Source organism: Ceratotherium simum, unplaced genomic scaffold (assembly GCF_057802395.1).
Source record: "Ceratotherium simum simum isolate JZ-2026a unplaced genomic scaffold, ASM5780239v1 HiC_scaffold_50, whole genome shotgun sequence".
Classification (NCBI taxonomy): Eukaryota; Metazoa; Chordata; class Mammalia; order Perissodactyla; family Rhinocerotidae; genus Ceratotherium; species Ceratotherium simum.
Genome location: NW_028261266.1, coordinates 158,465 through 173,527, shown reverse-complemented (window position 1 = coordinate 173,527; position 15,063 = coordinate 158,465). Strand labels below are relative to the sequence as shown.

Below are 15,063 nucleotides of genomic sequence, written 5' to 3'. Positions count from 1 at the left end.
GTTAATGAGGTTCCCCATCATCTGGAGCCAGCATCCAGGGTTGCCCGGGCGATGGGCTTTGTGTCAAGTGCTTTGCAGGCTTGCTCATGTTCATTCTGGGGTGTGTGTGTGTTTGTGTGTGTGTGTGTGTGTATGGACAAGGAGAGAGAACTGGGGACAGGGGACACACTCAGCCAGATCACCTCCATCCAAGCCCTTCCAGCAGCCCCAAGTGTCATTGAAGGAGCTGACTCACCTCCTTGGCAGAGACACCAGGAGAGGAGGGGATCACCTCCCATTCCTTGCAGCTCCTTAGATGAGCACGAGATTTTCTGGAAGTTTCCTGGTCACTCCATGAGACCATTCAGATTGGAGCCTGGGGTGGTCCAAACTTTCTGCAGAAAAGGGGCTGGGATGAACCCTGGATCGGAGCTCCTGGCATCCTCATCCCCAGCGCTGAGGATGTGGGGGTTCCCTCCAACACTCCAGGCCATAGAGGCTCTGCTGAACCCAGCACATAGCTCAGGAGTTTGGCCCGATTATTTGTCCTCCTAATGAAAAGCGGCTGCAAAGAGGCCACCTAGTATCTGAGGGTCATTTTGGAGCCATGCCTGTGGTCACAGCACCCTCGATGTCATCCAACCTAGGGCTGGGTCATCTCGATGGACCAGTTGGTCAGTGAGGCAGGCGTGGAGGTGCTTCTGGCCATGACCCGGAAGTTGGACATATCCCCCTGGCCTGTAACTGCCTGCTTGGGCTGGATGTCTGCCTCTGGGGACAGTACTGCTGTGAGGTTCTTGGACGGCACTCGGAGCATGAGGTGGGAGTCTGAGGACCTCCTGCCATTGCTTGGGATTCGGACCCCGGGCTGCTTCCCTAGGCTGCTGAGTGAGACCTGGGGATTCCTCCAGGGTGTCAGAGGCTGGGGCTTGCTGTCCTGGGGAAACTCCATCTCTGGGTCAGGAGGTTGAGCTTCAAGTCTGCCCTCAATTTGGGGCTGACTTACGTGTGTGACTTTGGGCAAATCACTAGACTTGTCTGGGCTCAGTTGCTGCTTCTGTAAAATGAAGAGATTTCATGTATCCTCAGAGGTCCCAGCTCAGACACTCTATGGCCCGAGCTATTGTCACCGATGAGATTTTCAAAATCCCAGGAGGTGATGTAATTTAGTGTTTAAGAGACCAAGGACTCAGAGGCATCTAAGTTTGACCAGTCACTTTACTCTCCACACCTAGTCCCTCCACTGTAAAATAGGAAGTTCATAGTTGCTACTTTGGAAGGGTGTTGGGAGGACTAACTGAGACAGTGCATGGCAAGAGCTTAGTGTATCTAGTGGAGACTGGTCCCCAGACGCAGCAGCATGGCTGCCTGTTTTTGTGTCTTGTGTGTGGACATTGGGGTGTATTTTCCCCAGGGAGGCTGGCCCTGTCCCACCTGAGCACCAGGTGATCCTTCACTGGGGAACAGGGCACTTGTTCTCTCCAATCACTTGACACCTGCCGTTCCCGCCCGTTGTTGCTTCCTCATAAAGCACTGCTGGACCAGCAGCTCCTAGTGGGTAGCCCAAGGCAATCTGGGAGGACTGGATGCATCCAGCTGCTGTGTCACCATGACAACAGGAGGTGGAGGTAAGCTGTGTCCATGGTGTCAACTTTGCAGCTGTGTAGGAACCCAGGACAGAAAAGTGCAGTGTGTTTGGGTGTCAGGCACTCAGTCAGCTGAGGCCATCTGAGCAGGCAAGGCTGCTGTGTCCTGCAGGAACCGCCACGCTGGGGAAAGCGGTGTGTGTGTCTGTGTGTGTGTGTCCGTCCTGAGGTCCAGGGTATGGTGAAATCGTAAGGGGAAGGCTGACCTCCTCTCGGCTGACATGGAGTGAGTTAATGGGCACGCAGTAGAGAGACTGGGGCAGGAGCAATTCTGCCACGTGCTAGCTCAATCTGTGGGCTTGACTTTTAGGACTCAGAAAACGAGCAGTCTGCTGTCCTGGTGGAGTCGGATGTGTGTGTCTGTGTAGATGCACGTGTGTGAATGTGTGCGTATGTATACATTCTCATGCAGGTTTGTGCACATGTACTCATGTGAGTCTGATTTACATAAAAAGCTTAAGTGTGCACACACATGTGAGAATAGTGTCAATATGGGTGTGTACTTGTGAGATTGCATGTACATGGATTTATGAGTATGTGTGTGCGTGCATGCCTGCAAGAGAATGTGTGCCTGTGTGAGTCAGTGTGAGTGTGGGTATTGGTATGCACTTGTGAGTGGTAAGCAGTTGTGTGTATGTGAGTTGGTTGTGTGCCTGTGACCAATAGGTGCATGGCTGCACAGGTGCACGCATGTGTGGGGAGGCTCTGTGCAGTAATGCCTGTGTTTGAGAAGGTGGGCACGTCTGCCTGGGTGCATGCTCTGGTAGCTGTGTGTGCTGTTTGCACGTGTCTGTGTTGGCGTTTGTGAGCGCCTGCATGTATGTGAGTGTACATGTGTGTGCAATATGAGTGTGAACTTGTGGTCTGTGCTTGCACGCATATCTATCTACATGGTTTTCAATGTGCCTTCGTGTGTGTATCCAAGTGCATATGTGTGTATGACGTTGCACACTTGTTTGTCTCTCTGTGTGTATGTGTGTGTACCTGTCATCACGTAACCTCTGTGTCTCTGTGTGAGTTTCTGAGCACATGTGTCTGTGAGTGTTAGAGCGTACATTTATTGCACTGTGTGTATATGTGTGTTTCTGTGGGTATGTACCTTTCAGTGGATACCTGTGGGTATTGCAGTGTAAACTGTTTGTGCATCTCTATGTATACACACGTGTTTCTGAGTGTGTGCCTGTGTGCAGTGTTGCACACTTGATTGTATTTCTGTGTATATGTGTGTGTTTCTGAGTGTTGGTATCTGGGCTGCAGTGTACATTTGTGTCTTAGTGTGCATGGGAGTGTCTCCGAATGTGTGTGTCTGGATGTTGCAGTGTAACTTTGGTGCATGTCTCCTGTGGATGAGTGAGTTTCTGAATGTGTGTACCTGTGGTGTTGCATTGCATCTGCTTGCATGTCTCTGGGTGTACAATGTGTGTGTCTGAGTGTGTTTGCCTGTCTGACACTTTTGAGTGTGTCTCATGTATAGTATGTGTGTGTTTCTGAGCATGTGCATTTCTGCAGGCATGTCTGAGTGTCCATAGGGATGGAAAGGTGTGTGTAGGGGGTGCAAACACAGCTGAGAGCTTCCAAACAGAAAACCTCCCTGAACCTTTAAAACTCCTCTTCTGTCTGCTCTTCATGGCTGAACTGTGCTCGTGCTGTGCACCTTCCCAGTGGTGACCCAGCGATTGGTGCCGGTTCTGAGCAGGGTGCTGGGACGGTGCACGTTGATTTTTCCAGTTGCTTTTGCTCCGAAGCCCATGTATCCCCTGCCCCTGGCTCCCTTGGCCCCACAACAGCCCATGTCTCTCTGGCCAGGAGCCTGCACTCAGCACAGTTGCTGAGCAAACTCATGGATGTGAGGAGCTCAGGGCTACTCTGCACTCGCCGGAGGCACCAGCATCTCTGATTCCAGGATGCTAGTTGGACGAGACAGAGGCGATCTGGTTAGTCCTTCTCATTTTCCAGAAGGTGAGTGGAGACCAGAGTGTTTACCAGGCTCTTTGGCCTCATGGTGACAATATTAACTCCAGTAACTATCACTTGTCGAGCACTCAGCGTGTGCCAGGCTCTTTTCACAGAGTAGCTCCTTAAGGGGCTACTGTGATGTCATTTCCCATCCTACACACAAGGAAATCGAGTCTCAGAGAGATGATGTGACCTGCCCAGAGCCACACAGCACAGAAGTGGACAAGCTGTGATTCGAACCCAGCTTCTCAGATTCCAAATGCCAGAGACGTGACCCCTACCCTGTCCCATTGCCCAAGGCAGTTGCTGTTTATTGAGCCCTACTGTGTGCTGGGCTCTGGGTGGGGCTTGGAGATACAGAGATGATAAGAGAGATGTGGTTTGCCGTGTGTCCTCCCCACTGGGAACCTTGAGGAGAGAGCCATGTGTCCCCAGCAGCCAGCACAGAGCTTAGCACACAGTAGGGCCTCAGTGAGTGTTGGCTGAATAAATGAATGAACCACTGCAGGGTCTACCAGAATAAGCACTCAGTCTTCTAGTTTTCTTTTTCGTCCATAAAAGGAACAAGGACAGAGGATGTCCTGTGACCTCACAAATGTCCCATCAAAGCATCCATGAAGGGGCCCCATCTCTGGGTCTGTGGCTCACCCACACGGGGCCATCCGAAGGGCCCTTTTGGTTCTGCAGAGCTGTAGTTCTGTGGCCTGGTGGCTAAGGGATCGTCTTGTCCAGGGAGTTTGCTTGGGGATTTGCTTCTTCATGTGCACAGACTTCTTCATTTCTCTGGGGTGTGTTTCCCTTGACCCTGGATTCCTAGCACCTAGCACCACGCCTGGTAGTGACTCCACACACAGGCTTTAGAGCCAGACCAACTAGACTCTGGCTCAGGCTTGGACTCTTGCCGGGTGGGTGTCCTTGCACCAGCCACAGCATTCATTAAGCCTCAGTGTCCTCATCTGCTCGGTGGGGACAATAATTGCATCTACTTCAGAGAATTATGAAGATTACACAAGCAAACATCTATATAACAGCACAGTGCCTGGCCCATGAAAAGGTGTTCAGTAATGCACAGGTACCATGATTATTTCCACTACCAATGTTATGATTATTAGCATATCTCAAAAAGCACATTAAAGCAACATGTAGAAGGGAATAACTCACCAAGCTGTGAAATCAGGAAAAGCTTCCAGGAGGAAGTGGTGTTGGAATGGGATCTTTAAATACATCACACAAGCACCATGAATTCTTTGCAGAAAAATTACGACATAGAGATCAACGTGGAGGAGAAAAAAATTCAGGAGACAGAAGCCACAAGGTGTTTAAAGCATGAGTCAGCTCTGTTGGGAGAGAAACTCCCAGATGGAATGAGAACTCGAAAGGGTCCCTGGGCTCAAGGAGGGGACCCAGGAAGGGAACACTTGTAGGGGCCTCTCCCCAAGGACGGGCTTCAGCCTTCCCAGGAGAGGGTGTGTCGTCCCCTGGCTGAGGATCCCAAGTCTGGGTCAGAGAGATTTTCATGCCAGATCCAGGTTTATTCCCTACGTGCACCTGAGGGAATAAACCCCAGGAGCAAGCTGACCTCAGATGATCAAACCTCAGACGTCTCTGGGGAGCCCTGTGTACTGTGACCTTGTCTATCGCCCATGAACCTTCCTGATTCTTCAGTCCGCAGCCCTCCAGAACCAGAGGATCAGAAGTCCTGCTTATTCCTCTTTCCTCATCTCACCATCTTTTTCTCTCAAAATAAAATAAACTCAGGAAAAGAATAAAAGACTTTGAAGCCATTCTCTGTTTTTGCCTTTTGTTCCCATGTGACCTCAAGACAAAACCGTCTGTTACAGAGCACTCCATTAGAAACCTTAATTGGGGGTTTTTGAAATTCGGATACAGTTTTAAACATGTTTTGTAAATAATAAGAGTGGAACTTACATTATTTAAAGGTTCAAATCCTAAATCATCCTAAAGCCAGTGAAAGGAGAAAATAAAGATCAGATATTTATGAAAGAAGAAAATAAAATGAAGTGCCTCAGCAAAACTAATGACATGGACAGATCTCTTTCAAGAATAACAAGAGAAAATTAAGGCAAATATTAGGTGAAAAAAAGGGGCAATAATTAGATATAGATATTTGTAAAATTATGAGATTTTATTGTAAATAACTTAATGCCATTGAACTTGGAAAGACAGATGAGATGGTTAATTTCTCCTAATATATGAGTTAGTAAAACTGATGCGGACAAAAGAGTCCACCCTCAACATGGGGCCACTGAAGGCATTGAAGGAGGCGGCCATGGTCTGGAAGGTACCTGGATGAGGAGCTAGTCCTGACCCCGAGCAAAGGCTCCATCTGCTGGCCACAAGATAAAAGGCCAAGCAGGCTGTGGTAGAGAAAGAACTTGAATAAGTGATAAGCTAGCAAATTGGAAGATGGCAGACTATGGTCCAGAAAAAAAACCATCTTCAAAAAAAGATGAGAGAAAGATACGCTGGAATGTGCGTTGAGAATTTATGGAATTGTACCCAAGTCAATGCTTTTAGAAGCTACCTCTGGATGGGGATAGGGGAGTCTTAAATTTTTATTTTACATCCTTCTGGACTATAAACCTTTTATTAATAAATATTGTTTTAAAAACAGTGTTTCCTCCCCACTCCCCAGGGCTACCCGCCTCCCACAAGACCCCAGGGTACCAGGCACACGATGAGAAACATTTGTATTAGGCATGGACTGCCTGGGCCGGGAAACTAAGTATGCAAACACATCTTCCCTCATTTTCCAACAAATTCCATTAATTTCCATTTGACGTTTCCATTTCTGCTTAAGACAGAAAAGCAATCTACTGAAACACTGGGATTTCTCAGGCATTTCAGGTTTAAAAGGCACCTTCCGCAGTTACCCACATCTCTGCCCTCCATCTTGCCCTCCAGGCTACAACGAGGGTGGTTTGCTGTGGGCTGTGTGTGCTCCCCACTGCTGCATGGGGCATGCCTGGTGGTCACGGGCCCGTGCTACCCTTGGCAGGGGGTATCCTGGCAAGGACTCCTCAGAGGAAGCAGGTTGCTGCAGCGCAGGGCCCCTCTCAGCTGCTGAGGCCAATCTGTGTCATTGTCTGTGGCTGGACCAAAGGCCCCTCTGCTGGCCACATGCCTTGTCCACTCATTTGGGCTGTCACGTAGGAGGGCTGGGAACCTTTTACACATCTGCAGGGCCCACTACATATTTTGTGAGGTCCACTGCAAAATGAAAATTCAGAACACCTTATGCTAAGAGCAGGGGGAAATATGCATTTAAAGGTGCTAAGAAAGTTTTCCTTTAAAATATTTTATTACTTATAAAACAATGAGTGAAAAAGACACAAGTAACAACATACATTTACACATTACAAAACACTCTTTTCAGTGTCTTTATATAATACATACAACACACAACACTTTCTCAATATTATATCTGAATAGACCATAAGATTTTTCTGGCTCACTGTTATGCAAATTCATTTATTATCTCATGAAAATGTATACTTTTAACAACTTTTATTTTTACTTGATGTCGTTGCAAGCAATATCAGTTGCTCTTGGCAAATGCAAGATTGCAAATAATGTTAATTTATGAAGATGAGAAGGATCTTTTTGTTGGTGCAGACATTAGTGGAGCCGTTAAAAGTATTTGCTAGGCTATGACAACATTGGATGGATTTCTGATAAATTACTTCAAAATAAATTTGACTACACCTAGAGCTGGTGATTCTTGTGGAACAATTTTCCTGAAAAGATTTAACTCTACAAACAAATCAACTCCATATAATCTGAATTTAATTGTAAGCATAAATTTATACTTTGGCATTTTAATATTTCCTCTGACACTTCCCATAACCTGTGGAGGTTGTACAAATAAGTGAAGGTGGGCTCTGGATTTGTATATAATTCAAAATGCCTTTTTATTCATCCTACCACTATATATTCAGTTACATGAAATATTAATTTTAAAATTGTCTTCCTCATTAACACATGGTTCTTCTGAAACTTCATATGAAAAAAGCGTTTTCTGCCAACTGCAATGATCTTTAAGTTTAATTTACTATTTCTAAGTTTGTAGGTATTTACTTGTAATGTTGCATCCGTTTTCAAACCAGGATGCTAAACTCTTTGAAGAATTCCAAGATTCTTCAATTCTCCCTGATATGCTTTATTGCAATGCCGCAAGTACCCACTTTTATTTTGCAGGAATTGACTGATCAAGTCTGCTGCCTGAGTACCCCAGTTCGTGTCCTGGCATTCAGGCTGGACATCTGTATTTGTGCAGATGCCACCGGGACAGTCAGACCAGCCACCCTGCAGCCGCGAGTCCTGGCACACCCCGATGGAGAGGCCCTCCTCTCTCCTAAGGGTGTAACTGCTGCTGCCTCTGGAAACATCCCCATCAGCTGAAGTCTGGTGAACAGCAGGGCTCTGGAGGAACTTGGGTTTCTGGGAGAGGATGGCATTCCAGCAGACAGCGGGTGGGTCGTGGGGGGCCGCGCGCATCAGCCAGGAGGAAAGCCGAGCCACAGCGCTCTAGGGTCTGAAAAACCCAGCCCCAGGGCACCCTGGCTGGTCTCGGGGGACTTGGGCACCAGCCCCTCTTCTGGCACCCCCTCTGGGATCCGTGAATCCCAGAGTTCTAGAAAGCCGCCCAGCCTCCCGAGCTGGGGGCCCGCAGGGTTAGTCCTGGCTGCTCTGGGCACGGGTGGGGGTGCAGGGTCAGAGGTGGGGCAAGAGTAGGGTGCTGAATGCTGGTGCCGACCCCTGCAGACTCTGCGGTGGGCGAGGCTGCCCCTGTCTCTCTCTCCAAGGAGCCGCCCACGAAGAGTCGCGGGTCAGCAGAGAGGGGAAACAATGGCAGTGGGGGCTGCAGGGCACGCTGGGGTCAGCACTGACCGCTAGTGGGAGGGGCGAGTGGCCGCTTCTGGGGGCGACAGCAGGCGGCTGTGGAGGGCGGTGCTCGAGGTGGTGGCTGGTCACCGCGGATCGGAAGGACGTTCCGGGAGCGCGCCCCAGCGCGCGGCAGACCCCCGGAGCCGGCAGCCGCGCCCAGCGGACCGGCACCCGGCGGCAGCTCCAGGCCCGCCAGCCCCGCCAGCACGTGCCCGTCAGACCCCGCCCCGCGATCACGTGTACATCAGGCCCCGCCCCTGGACGCCCGGGCCCCGCCCCCTCCCTCCCCCTCCCTCTGCCGTTGCTGCGGACCGGCTGCGGCGACGTCGGGAGACCCTCGGCTGCGGCGGCGCCAGGTGAGTCTGCGTGGCCGCGCGGCCGGCGGGCCGGGGCAGGGTCGCTGTGGGCGGCCGGCGCGAGGGCCGGCGCGACGTCTGAGGGTGCGGGCGCCTCCCGTGAAGTCCCCCGCTCTTCATCCACCGCGTCCCCACCCGGGTCCCTGACGCCCTCTGCCTTGCTAGGGCCGGGGGCCGCGGACCGTCTACCGACGTGGGTTCCCCACTCTCAGACCCCAGGGTTCAGGGCAAACGGCGTTGCGGGTGGGAGCCGGGTTCTGTCCAGAGCAGCCTCGCGGGGCCGGGGGTGGGCGGTGGTCTGGGCCGGCTCTGCGCGCTGGGGGCGCTAGGCTCCTAGAGGACGCTGCGCACCCTGAATTAATCAAGGAGCCTCGACGTTCTCCCAGAACCAACTAGAACCCTTGGGGCCCCGCTAGGGATGCGAATACCACAGGAGGGGTTTGGGGTTGAGGCGCGGCCTCCAGATGGGACCGCCTCTCCAGCGCTCAGTCCCCCTTAGTTGGGGGAGGCCGCATGGTGCGCACTTGGAAAGCCTCAGGGCCTCCAGTCCCCCCACACACACTCCGCCAGCCAGGGGAGGGTGCCCCCTGGACCCTCTTCTCTCTGCACTGCTCCTCGTTGAATTCCCTGGGGAGGAAGGGAAAAAGCAAACATATTTTCCCCGGAGGAGAAAGCTTGAGTCTGATTAGTGTTTAAGCTTATTGAGAAATTGATTATCATATTCTTCCTGGCAAGCGTTGATGGAGGGAGAGAAGGCATCTGGGGTTTGGGCAGGTGGGATTGGGGGTGGAGGGACACCTTTGGTAGAGGCCCCCTCTGTGCGGGTTGTTGGCTTCCTCTCTCAGAGCAGCAAGGGGAGGGAGGGGGTTTCTTTAACCCATCTGGGTCAGACCCCCTGGAGGAGAGACAGATTGTGCCTCTCCTGATGCCTGTGGACCCCTACCCTGTAGCTGGGTTCTCTGAAGCCCAGAGCCTGACTGCTGGTCTCTGTTGTCCTGGGTCAGGCGAGGCCCTCAAGCACCTGCATGGCCTCGCAAGCCTGCTGCTGCTCCTCTGTGGCCCTGCACGGGAGGGCTGCCCATCCTGGCCGGGCTGCCCAGCTACTCTGTGCAGTGGCTGTGCGCTGTGGGCAAGTGCACTTGTCCAAGGCAGGTGATGTGATGCCTGAGGCCCAGAGGACAGGATGGGGAGTGCAGCAAACTGGAGAGCAGGGGCCTCAGGGAGGCCCGCCTCTTGGCTCTGCTTCATTGTTGTATGGGAGAGTGCCTGCCTGCTATGGCTAGATCACCCCCATTTGTTTATAAGAAGGCAGAAAATCAGGTTTTGATATGAAATTTCCATTTTTAAAGTGTCGGAAACTAATTTAAAAAAAAACACACAGTGGCTGCCAGACTAAAATACATGGCCCTATGGCTGGCAGTTTGCAACCTCGGTTTTATTTCACACCTTAAGAGGTGGGAATGTGTTTCATGTCTAAATATCCAGCCAATAGACTCTTGAGCAGCCTCTTCCATCAGGCATATTTCTGCCTGAAGAAAAGGGGCGTGACTGCTTCCTAGTGGGATTTCTGGGTCATCTCTGTAAGAGGTTTGCAGGGTTGTGTAAAGCTGCCTTGGTAGTTGGCTGTTTACCCCAGCTGAGTCAGACATGTGTTCCCAAAGAGTTTTTCCTCCTTGCGTTTAATATTGTTAATGATGCCTTCTGACTTTTTCACTCTGTTTTCCACACATTTGTCACCACTTCTGCTTTTGGATCTCTGTGCTGGGAAATCTGAGGCTTACATGGAAGATTGATTTTTAACGCCCTTTGAAGTGTTTGTTGGCTGTAATATTTGCATGCAATTATGACACTTTAAAAATAGGAGACCACAGGGTTTGGAAAAAAGAATCTTCTGGGCAGATGAGTAAATGGAAAGGCCAGCCTTTAATTTTGTTAACATCCCAATTACTTCGCTGTAACCCTTGTGACGATTTCTGTCTCTTGTGATGCACTGCCTGGTTTTGTCCCGGGGGCATGGCCCAAGCCTGGCTGACTGCACCCCTGCTGCATCGTGTGGGTTGGAAAGTTCATGTGTCCCACTGGCCAGCAGAGGTCACTATTCCACAGTTGTTAGAGGAGAAAATGCCTACAGTCCACACCACTTCTCTTTTGTTTGAGGGAGGTTTTACTCATAGTGCTGGTAGGAGAGTTTTGAGTCATACCTGTCTGTATTTTCCATATGTTCTTTAAAAAATCATTTATTTTTATATATTGTGTTTAAAGTGCTGACGGCTTGAGCGGGCTTCTGTAGGTAGTTGCCTGTGGGGGGAGAACAGCACCATCTGTTAGGCACCTAGTAGGTCCTGGCACCCGTGCCCCACACTCTACATGCATCACCCTTACCGGCCGTCTGTCCTCCAGGGCTGTTGTGAGTTCACCTGTTTTCTGGACGAGGAGGAGATCTGTCCTCAAAGCCAGGCGCTTAAGTTTCCTGGAGCTGTACTTTTTCCTTAAGAAGGGATATTTCAGCAGCCTTAAGCAGCAATCATTAAGAATGTATGAGAAGAGTATATATTTTTGATGCAAAACCTTATACATAGCTTACTGTTTTTCTTCTGCAATTTCAGCCTGTAATTTGCTTGAAGAAGCTAGACTCTACTTTCTACTTCTTGGTCTTTGAAAAATGGGAACTGTGATGTTCTGTGAGGCTTTGCTCCTTCTCCACATGAAAACAAATGTTAGTAATACATGGTCTCCAAAAATGTCTCAAGCTTAATACCCATTTGGTAAGTAAAGTTCACTAAAAAGATTTCTAATCTCAGTTTACACGTCCAACTGCAAACTTTCTAACTTTGAAAAGAGACTGTTTGTGAATGAAAAGATAAATGTTTTATTGGACTTTTATTTATTCATGTTTTAAAAGACAAATCACTAGGATTTTCCATAAAGCTGGAGAGTTACAAGAGGACAGCTGTGTTCATCTCTAGATAATGAGTGGCCAGTTTGACCCCTGTTCTCCCTGAAGAGGTCATGTGAGAACAGTAAGAAAAGGCTTTGTATCTTTTGGGCTGTGATAAAAGGGCATTTGGTTCTGGAGTCTTAACAAATTCACCTGGCATACTGTTGTCCGTTGTTCTTTCAAATTTTTAGATGTTTTGTGATTGCTATTAACTATAAATGTTATTATTATTAGAACAGAAAACCATATTACCCTTTTAGATCTTCTTAATTAGCTAATAAAATGGAGCTGACTCACTTTTGTTGTCAGCAAACACTTAAGTGTTCCCAGGGATAGCGAGTAGCTCAGGGTAGTAAAAGCACAGCTGGGGGGGGGGCGGGGTCGAGTGGCTATAAGCAAACATCTGTGGTGGTGAGCACTGGAGAACGAGTGGGGGGTGGCGTGGGATTCTGTTTTAGATGGGGGTGGTCAGGGAAGGCCTTCCTGATGAAGTGAGGTTTGGCCAGAGGTCTGACTGAGGTAAGGGAGAGAATACGTGGAAACCTGGGGGAAGAGTTGCAAGAAGCAGAAGGACCCCTAGACCCGAGCATGGCTGATTAGTTCAAGGCCAGGGAGGGGAGGAGTGGGAGGTGAGGGCAGAGACGTAGGAGGGACCAGGTCACATCAGGCCTGGTAGGCGACAGTAAGGACTACTCTTACTCTGAGTTGGGCAGCCACTGGAAGATTCTGAGCAAAGGACCAATATAGGCCCACTTAACGTTTTAAAAAATGAAATCTGGCTGTTCTGTGGAAAGTAGACTGGAGAGGGGAGTGGCAGGTCCGAATGAAAGTGGGGAGACTAGTTAGGAGGCTACTGCTGGGAGAAAGGAAGGTGATGGGAGGAAAGTGGTAGAGGGACAGTGACGAGAAGCAGGCAGGTCTGGGGCCCTCATGAAGGAAGGAAGAGGTGCTGAGAATTGCTGGTGGGATGGTTGTGGCTGTGAAAGAAAACAAGTCATTAACATTGACTCAGAGGTCTTTGGCTCACAGTTGGTGGAATGAAATTGCCATTTGCTGAGATAGGAGAGGAGTGGGTTTACGGGGAGGTGTTACTGGCCACACAAGAGAGAGACCAAAGTGAAAACTGGAACGCCAGGCTAATGGCAAGGAAAGGGTTTTATTGAAGGCAGCCAGAGGAGGAGACGGGAGCTAGAACTCAAATCCACCTCCTGGAGGGAAAAAGGTAGGGGTATTTATTTCAGGTGATGTCAGCCAAAAGACCAGAGTGAGCCCTCAAATTCCTCTCCTCAAAAGATGGGAGGCAGGGGTTTGTAAAGGTTGCAAGGAATGCAGCTGCTTGTTGGGAGGGGGCGCCTGTGGCCTTGCTGGTCGGCGCTTTCCCACCAGCCTGCGTTTGGCCTTGTGAGGCTGCTGGCAGGGAGGAGGAGGGTGAGATGAGGGAATCCGCAGGTGGGTGTCCTTGGTTGTCTGACTCTATGATGGGTGGTGGATTGTGGTGCCAGGAAGCCAAGGAGTTGGGCTCTGGGAAGCGTCAGCGTCTTGATATTCTCGGGATATCAGTTTCTTGTAATAAACCTCAAGGATCAGTAATTAGCTAAAACTTCAGTGTGAGCCCAGCATGAGGCCACATGGGCTTTTAACAATTTGTAACTTCTATTTGCCTTTTGTATGTGGGGGGATAGGAAGGTTAAAGAAACTGATATTTATATGTGAATGTAACTAAAGAAGCAAGGAAGGGGATGGGTGTTTTTGGTTTCAAACCCATGTATGCTGGGTTTAATAATGTAGGGGAACAGATATCAGGGCTGGCATCAGACGGAGATGGGTTAGTTAAGGTTGGCGGCATATAACTGAAAAACTCAAAATAATGGTGGCTTAAGTAGCATAGAAATTTATTTGTTTATTTTTTCACATAAAAGAAGATCCAGAAACAGGCTGTTTCAGGATGACTCCCTGAGGTTATCAGGGATTCAGGCTCATTCTCGCCCCAAGGGGTGGTCCGCATCCCTGTGGGCCATCCTCCGGCTCTCGTTTTTGTGGCTTGGGTGGCCATGGGTGAATCTCAGAGGGTCTGTGCCCAGGCCTCAGTTTCCCCATTTGTCCAAAGAGGGCTGGTCTCAGTGGAGGAGGATATGGACAGGGGGGCGCAGGGGCTTGTCACAATGCGTTGTGACTGCAGGTGGCCTGCGTGTTCAACCAGCCAGAGAGGGAAGTACAGGCTGCTCCTGCCAGCAGGTGCTTCTATGGGTTTGTCAGGTCAGGGTTGGTGTGGGATGCTAACCCACTTTAGAGATGAGGAATAAACCAAGGGGCTGTTACCTGCCCAAACCTCCAGCCACCGGGGGTGAGACAAGAAGGGGGTGGCTGCCCTCACTCCCACGTGCCTGTGCTGTCTCCCTCTCCAGGATCCTGGCACCCTGCACTTCCAGGTGGCTGAGGCCACATGGCCACAAGAGGCTGAAGGTGGCCCTGGTGCTCTGGGTCCCTGCTGCCCGCAGGCCTTAGCACCACACAACCTTCAGGGTCACCTTGAGTGGCAGCTGTGGGACTGGGGGTTGGTGACCTGCTGCCCTGCTGCCCAGCCACCCGCTGCCTCCCCGCGTTCAGGACCTCCTCTGGGCCCCCCCAAGACTACTGTCGCTCCAAGGCCGCCACCACCGGGAAGGGTAAGTCTCTCTCTCTTTTTTTTTTTTGTTTATTGTCGTAACATTGGTTTATAACATTGTATAAATTTCAGGTGTACGTCATTATACTTCTGTTTCTGCATGGATTACATCATGTTCTCATGTTCACCACCCAAATACTAATTACAGTCCATCACCACACACGTGCCTAATTATCCCTTTCGCCCTCCTCCCTCCCCCATTTCCTTCTGGTAACCACCAATCCAATCTCTGTCTCTATGTGTGTGTTTGTTGTTATTATCTACTACTTAATGAGTGAGATCATACGATATTTGACCTTCTCCCTCTGACTTATTTCACTTTGCATAATACCCTCAGTGTCCATCCATGTTGTCACAAATGGCTGGATTTCATCGTTTCTTATGGCTGAGTAGTATTCCATTGTGTATAAATACCACATCTGGGCCGGCCCTGTGGCTTGGTGGTTAAGTGCGCGCGCTGCGATGCTGGTGGCCCGGGTTCGGATCCCGGGTACGCATCGAGGCACCACTTCTCCGTTCATCCTGAGGCCGAGTCCCGCATACAGCAACTAGAAGGATGTGCAGCTACGACATACAACTATCCACTGGGGCTTTGGGGGAAGAAATAAAATAAAT

The 15,063-nt window shown here is 50.0% G+C and overlaps 1 protein-coding gene across 42 annotated transcripts in view; it reads left to right on the top strand.

Annotated features, from left to right (window-relative positions):
* The first annotated feature begins 8,760 nt into the window (after positions 1-8,760).
* Positions 8,761-15,063, top strand: part of LOC147911169 (uncharacterized) — a 159,688-nt gene continuing 153,385 nt past the window's right edge. For 22 of the 42 annotated variants that reach the window (XR_015551485.1, XR_015551483.1, XR_015551484.1 and 19 more), the window contains exons 1-3: positions 8,762-8,845; positions 11,452-11,610; positions 14,189-14,449. The gene's annotated coding sequence lies outside the window, so the exon portion shown is untranslated. Of the gene's footprint in view, positions 8,846-11,451; positions 11,611-11,747; positions 11,866-14,188; positions 14,450-15,063 lie in introns of all 42 variants that reach the window. The other 20 variants (XR_015551471.1, XR_015551467.1, XR_015551479.1 and 17 more) reach the window with 5 other exon arrangements.